This window comes from Tachysurus fulvidraco, chromosome 10 (assembly GCF_022655615.1).
Source record: "Tachysurus fulvidraco isolate hzauxx_2018 chromosome 10, HZAU_PFXX_2.0, whole genome shotgun sequence".
Classification (NCBI taxonomy): domain Eukaryota; kingdom Metazoa; phylum Chordata; class Actinopteri; order Siluriformes; family Bagridae; genus Tachysurus; species Tachysurus fulvidraco.
In genome coordinates, this window is record NC_062527.1 from 24,660,850 (window position 1) to 24,666,849 (window position 6,000).

The window sequence follows — 6,000 nt, forward strand, 5'->3', positions numbered from 1 at the left end:
CAGATTGCTAGGAAGCACGTAAATGTATCTGAGGATCATTCTGATGATGATGTACCTTAAAATCTGTATCAGATCTGTCACCTTACCTGTACTATAGGTGTGAGGGGTTTAGAGATAATGGCTTCCATTGGCAGTTCAGTTCCATCCAGACAGATGGTATCATCCTTGTGGATCTTCATCCAGTCCAGTGCCTTCTGGTTTATCTTGGTTTCAGTATTGATCACATCACTCAAGGCCTTTATTACATTACTCATGTGCTTGTGGGTTTCTGATTGACTGTGTGGAAGAAGCTTGTTTAAAGCGACACTTACCCCCCACAGGATGGCGCCAATCACTGCATTTTGGGCAGTGAACTTGGCCACTGTAGAAACACAATCTTTGAGGGTTAAAAGGAACTTTTGGAGCTGACTATGGGTTGAAGAAAGCTCTTCGATCACAGTGCGGGTTTCAGCTATTTCACTTCTTAGTGCTTTTTGTGCTTCTTCAGGTCGTTCCTCAATATCGTTCCACTCCTTCTATTGCTTCTTCAAACTGCATCAACAATCTCTCCAATTCAGCCATTTCTACAAATTAACCTAAACAATACAAATGAAAATCATTTATTGTCACTAGCACTAACAAATCCATCTGAGTAAATAATGGGTGAGAAAATAATGACAGAATTTTCATTTTTGGGTGAACTATTCCTTTAAAAGGTCTACATGTACAATATTTTTAACAATCTAATGAACTATGGTAGGAAACACTGCCAAGCACAGGCTGTGTTTCATTCAGAGTCACAGAATCACAGTTGTGAAAAATGTATGCCCCTGGATTGCCAGGGGTACAATCTTTGTGTGCCCACATTTGGCAGCAAACACATCTGAGCCATACTTCCCTCGACTTGCTATTGGTGTATGGCTCAATGCAGACCAGGCAGAAACATCCCTCCTCGTCAGACTCTTGTTCTAGCCTTGGCTTTTTGGCTACCTTTTTTTTAAGAGGGGCTTTTCTTTTTAACAGCTTTGGTCACACAAAAAATGTCCTTCCTAGCATCAACAGACCTTTTTCATTTTCAATTTCTTGTGCATTTTCTCCTTCGCTGGACCACTTTCCTTGGACCTGCCTTTGGAAATGGATGGATATCCTCTGGGATTGGCAAAGCAGTTGAGCAGGTAGCGGTGGGAGGGGCCAAGGCCTGCTGTTGCACAATGGTGGGAGGGGCCAGTGCATGCTGTTGACTGGTGGTAGGAGGGGCCAGGGCCTGTTTTTGCACTGTTGTGGGAGGGGCCAGTGCCTGCTGCTGACTGGTGGTGGGAGGGGCCAGTGCTTGCTGCTGACTGGTGGTGGGAGGGACCAGGGCCTGCTGTTGCACAGTTGTGGGAGGGGCCAGTACCTGCTGCTGACTGGTGGTGGGAGGGGCCAGTGCTTGCTGCTGACTGGGCCTGCTGTTGCACAGTTGTGGGAGGGGCCAGTGTCTGCTGCTGACTGGTGGTGGGAGGGGACAGTGCCTGCTGCTGACTGGTGGTGGGTGGGACCAGAGCCTACTGTTGCACAGTTGTGGGAGGGGCCAGTGTTTGCTGCTGACTGGTGGTGGGAAGGGCCAGTGCTTGCTGCTGACTGGTGGTGGGAGGGACTAGGGCCTGCTGTTGCACAGTTGTGGGAGGGGCCAGTGTCTGCTGCTGACTAGTGGTGGGAGGGGCCAGTGCTTGCTGCTGACTGGTGGTGGGAGGGACCAAAGACTGCGGTTGCACAGTTGTGGGAGGGGCTAGCCAAGCATTCGCACGGATGGGCGTGTGGGAAGAATTCTCCCAGAACAGAACCATCCCGCCAACACTAACTGTATGCTCGCTAACCTTCATTTACGAAGTGGTCCTGACTGAATTCATGGCGTGAGGATTGAGAACACCTGCTGCTGGAATGATGGGTTTAATGAAAATGCTTCATAACATGGAGGCTTAGTTAAAGACGTCTGTGAAGAAAACAGAGCTCTAGACTGTCAAATGGAATCAACCCAAACATAGGCGTAAATTTCATTTAACAGTAGGGGGGACAATAAAAATAAAATTTCTCATGAGCAATTTTTGAAGGGGGGACACAAATAATACAGTCAATAATACAGTCAATGGTAATTCAAAGTGCTTTACATAAAGAAAGTAAAACTATCATAAAAAAATCATAACAATAAAGAGAATTAAAAAAGGTTTAAAATGTTATTTAAGTGACGTGACATACAGCTAAGTATTGTGAACCACACTCAGAATTCGTTCTCTGCATTTGACCCATCCAAAGTACACACACACAGCAGTGAACACACACACACACACTGTGAACACACACCCGCAGCAGTGGGCAGCCATTTATGCTGCGGTGCCCGAGGAGCAGTTGGGGGGTTTGCTAGCCTTGCCTGATTATTGTGTTGAGCCCATTAATGACTTTAATTATTTACATCGGCGTCCGGCATTTGAGTCCTCCCTTCCGGCCAACCCTGACATCCAAACGCAGGATGGCAAAAATAAACAGGGTTTATTAACAAAAGAACACGGATTAGAGACAGGACAAGACAACAGTAGATTCTGCACTGCACAAGGAAACGCAGCGCAGCGCAGTTAAATAGACAAAGGGTAATGACAATGGGAAAGAGGTGTGTGGAGACAGGAGGAGCAGACAAAGGCGGGGCAGACACATGACGAAGAACATAAACAAATGCACGTGGCCAAAAGTCCAGGCTGAGTCCTGACAACACTATTTATATTTATATTTACACTGTTTATATTTACACTGTTTACATTTATGCTATTTATATTTACACTATTTACATTTACACTGGGGGGGCATGGTAGCTTAGTGGTTAGCACGTTCGCCTCACACCTCCAGGATTCTTGTGTGTGTGTAATTTGCATTTTCTCCCCGTCCTTCTGGGGTTTCCTCCGGGTACTCCGGTTTCCTCCCACGGTCAAAGACATGCATGGTAGGTTGATTGGCATCTCTGGAAAATTGTCCGTAGTGTGTGAGTGAATGAGAGCGTGTGTGCCCTGCGATGGGTTGGCACTCTGTCCAGGGTGTATCCTGCCTCGATGCCCGATGACGCCTGAGATAGGCACAGGCTCCCCGTGACCCGAGAAGTTCGGATAAGTGAATGATGAATGAATTTTAAAAGTGTTTGGTGAAAAGGGTGTGTGTAGATGCTGAAGGATTTAACTTTGGATTGTAAAAGATGTTAAAGTGTGAAGTTGTAGCTGAGAGGATAAAAGGATGTGATCAGTCACAGTTATTGTTATGGATCTTCTACATCTGAATATGAATGATTCAGCTCCCAAACTGCTGGAAACGTGGGACGTGTTCTAACGCTTCACCACCATAACTGCTTTATCCTGGAAAAAAGGTCTGAGGAGAGACTCCTGTCATACACCAGACCTGCATTATTCCTAATGCTGAAAAACACAACAGGACAGAATTACAGACACATTTAAACACATTACTTATGAACAACAGAAGCATAAATACACACATTAGATGTGAGATTTTACAGCACACAGTGAATATTACACAATATCATACAGTAAAGAGACAGTAAGTCAGTAACTCACTGTAGTGTCTCCAGTTTACAGTGTGGATCCTTCAGTAGATCAGAGAGCAGCTTCACTCCTGATTCTCCTGGTGTATTATTGTTCAGATCCAGTTCTCTCAGGTGTGATGAGGAGTTTGACCTCAGAGCTGAAGCCAGAGCAGCACAACCTTCATCTGTAATACTGCAGTCCTCCATCCTGCAAGAAAGAAAACCTTCTCACACTTAACACACTCAGTTTTAGTATTGAAAACATGAACTACACAAAATCTTTATATACAGTACATTTACTCTCCATCTCACACACACAACAATGACAATATATCAGATCACTACAATTACAGTTACCACAGAGGAGAACTGGATGTTGTAATGTTTATTAAAACTGTGTGTGTGTGTGTGTGTGTGCCTGTGTATGTGTGTGTGGTCCGTAGTGTGTGAGTGAATGAGAGTGTGTGTGTGCCCTGTGATGGGTTGGCACTCCGTCCAGGGTGTATCCTGCCTTGATGCCCGATGACGCCTGAGATAGGCACAGGCTCCACGTGACCCGAAAAGATCGGATAAGCGGTAAGCTGATGTAATTAGGAGTCGTAAGACTGAGGATCCATTTGCAGCTTTAATATATGATCTCGGAAACAACAGGCAGAGTTCAGTACCGGTAAACACGACAGTGTAGTAAGGCAAAAACGTAGTCAGAACAACAGGCAAAGGTCAGGGCAGGCAGAAATCAGTCGTGAGGCAAAATACAGAAATAGATCAAAAACCAGAAACAGGAACAATCAGACAACGCTCAGAATGATAGCCGTAGCAAATCAAGACTTCGCAGTGAAACGGAGTTCAAGTTCATGCTTTATAGGAAACAGGTGATTGAAAGCAGCTTGTGGTGTAATCATGACAGGAGTGGTGGTTTGTGGGAGATGTAGTTCAGAAGCGCTTAATACTCCGGAGACGATTCTCTCCGTTGTGGGTGCGGAGGTGAGGCAGGTGTGCTGATCATGACAGAGCCCCCCCCCCTGCGAGCGGCTCCTGACGCGAGGACGTGTGCGACGTCGAGGTCTACCACGAGACCGGGAGCGGGCCTGTCTGGGTGGCGTAGGTGGAAGTCAGTGGTGAGTGAAGGGTCCAGGATGTCCCCTGCCTTGACCCAGGAGCGTTCTTCCGGGCCGTACCCCACCCAGTCGGCTAGGTATTCCAGGCGGCCCCGTCGGCGCCTGGAGTCCAGCAATTCGTGGACCTGGTATGCCTCTCCCTCGTCGACCAAGAGGGGTGCTGGTGGTTCGGCGGAGGTTTCTGGGTCTCTCGGTGGTCTCTCCGCGGGTTTCAGAAGTGAGGCGTGAAAGGTGGGAGATACGCGGTATGACGGGGGTAGTGCCAGGCGGTAGGAGACTGGATTAATCCGTCTGGTGATGCGGAATGGGCCCACAAACCGTGGGCTGAGCTTACGACAGGGCAGACGGAGGTCACGGGTGGACAGCCAGACCCACTGTCCGGGTTGGTAGTCGGGGTGCTCACGGCGGCGTCTGTCGGCCTGTGTCTTTTGCCTGCGAATGGCTCGTCGTAGCTGCCGGTGCGCCGCGCTCCATGTGTCCCCACTGCGACGAAACCACTCGTCAACGGCCGGTAGGTCCGAGGGTGTGTCGGACCAGGGGAACAAAGGAGGTTGAAATCCCAGGACGCACTGGAATGGGGTTAGACCCGTGGCGGGTTTGAGGAGAGAATTCTGAGCATACTCAGCCCACATCAAGTATGTGCTCCAGTCGGTCTGGTTATCGTGGCAGTAGGAGCGTAGGAACCGGACGAGATCTTGGTTCAACCGTTCCGTCTGTCCGTTGGCTTGCGGGTGGTACCCCGAGGTGAGGCAGATGTTCACGTTGAGCTGTTTGAAGAATGCCGCCCAGACTCGTGAGGTGAACTGGGGACCGCGGTCGGACACGATATCCTCAGGCAGGCCATAGTACCGGAAGACAAAGTTGCACAATGCCTCCGCGGTCTCGAAGGCTGTGGGAAGTTTCGGCATGGGGATCAGACGGCAGGCTTTGGAGAATCGATCGATCACGGTGAGGATAACCGTGTGGTTGTTGGAACGGGGAAGGTCGGTGACAAAGTCAATTGCAATGTGGGACCAGGGGCGTTGAGGCGTGGGCAGAGGAAGCAGTAAGCCCGCGGGGAGCTGATGAGAGGGCTTAGAGGTATTGCAGATTGTACAGGCTCGGACGAATTCGCGCACGTCTGTGGCTAGAGTCGGCCACCAAAACTGGTTCTGAGCCAGGTGTAGGGTGCCTGTGATGCCGGGATGGCCGGCGCTGGGGTTGGAGTGTAGGAGCTCCAGGAGGTTCGTGCGCCAGTTCTCGGGCACATAGGTCCGGGATGGAGGGCAATTGGCAGGTGGTGGTGTGTGGGCTTCGGAGATGATGGGTTCAGGGCTTGTGTCCGGGCCGGGTTCACGGAACATG